The following is a 1,430-nucleotide window of genomic DNA, read 5'->3' as shown; positions in this document are numbered from 1 at the left end:
TTAAAGAGATTCCCCAGTCAGACGCACTGGAAGACAACTTGCGGCCTCTGCTGGTTTCAATCGTAACTCCGAGTTCAACAAACTGAAATGTGCTGAAAATGCTCAAACCCAACACCAAGCTGAGAAGGGCTAGCTGGCGTTTAAATTCTTTTCATCCGGTGCAGAAAGAAGAGAAGGATCCGCGGATGTGCCGGCAGCCAGGAGGCGCGTGCGCAACCTCGCGGTGCTGGAACCCTTCCAGCCCCAGCTCACCTGAGGACTGGGAGGGGCTCCGATGTGACAGCGAGTCCCAGGCTGGGCAGGAGGCCAAGGACGGGGTGCCGGGGAAGCTATGCAATAGACTGGCGTCTCTGAGCTAAGAGCTGGGACATATCTGTGACCTGCAAATGACCTAGTGCTGGATGAATGCCGGGACCTGTTCCCCTTTCCTTCCTCTGCTCAGGCAGGACTGTGAACAGGAAAGAAAATGGATCATCCTACAATGGACTAAAGAGAAAGGTCCCACCGAGATTTGAACTCGGATCGCTGGATTCAGAGTCCAGAGTGCTCACCATTACACCATGGAACCACACAGCAAGTAGGACTCTGATTCACTATAGGTGACCAAATCCATTCTCAGCCTCCATCGTACCCCACAATTTCTTCTTCAAGCATGCTCCCCCCCCCCTTAATTTACAACCAGAAGAATCCTCGCGCTCACGTTCATTCTGTTCCGCTCTTGGCATGTGGAGTGTGTAGCGAGGATAGGTGTCTCTATGAGAGAGTGGATTTAACACTAGGATCCGGGAAGTGCAAGCCCGTTTTTCCTGGCTTGCTGGTGTCTAGTCTTAACACACAACCCTCCCCTACCCCCCGCCCCAAAAAGGGGTTCCTTATTTTGCTTTGCATTTTTCTTCCTATTGTCCAGATCCCCAATCCCCTAGTTTCTCCTCCAGGCCCCAAACCTCTTTTCTGCTTCCTCCCTCCTTCCTTGCCCCTCTCTGTTCGTTCCCTACCTCCACCCTCCACTCACAGCCCAGGTCATAAGATCATTGGGAAGTGCAGCCTTAAAAAGGAAGGCAGGCAGTGGAATGTTCACCCAGTGGAGGAGTATCTTTGCTTCTTGGGCCAGAACGCCATGGGAGTCTTTCCAACAGAGCAAAACTCTGAGGGGGCGCCCTCGAGACCTGGACAGCACTGGTCTTAGGTGAGTACTGGACAGATTGGGGGGGGGGGGTGAGGGGGACTCTGTAACGCTTCCCTGAATCGCTGAGACCTGAGAAACTGCTGGAACACGGTGAATCTTGGCAGTTCCTCTCAGCGTCCCCCGTGGCTACCTCAGCGGAGCAGGGTGGGGGGCAAGTAGGGCCTGAGATGTCATGAGATGGGGGAGAATTCTAGGCGACACCTTAAAAGTTTACCAAACTATGACCGAGATCGATGTAGGAGGC

General features: G+C 53.5%; 1 non-coding gene across 1 annotated transcript; it reads right to left on the bottom strand.

Moving 5' to 3' along the window:
• Positions 1-496: 496 nt before the first annotated feature.
• On the bottom strand, positions 497-568 carry Trnaq-cug. Its single transcript has one exon. It is a non-coding gene; the product is annotated as a tRNA-Gln (tRNA).
• Between the last annotated feature and the right edge of the window lie 862 nt (positions 569-1,430).

Source organism: Peromyscus leucopus, chromosome 6, assembly GCF_004664715.2.
Source record: "Peromyscus leucopus breed LL Stock chromosome 6, UCI_PerLeu_2.1, whole genome shotgun sequence".
NCBI lineage: Eukaryota > Metazoa > Chordata > Mammalia > Rodentia > Cricetidae > Peromyscus > Peromyscus leucopus.
Note: the sequence above shows the minus strand (reverse complement) of the source record. Positions and strands in the feature narration are given on the sequence as shown.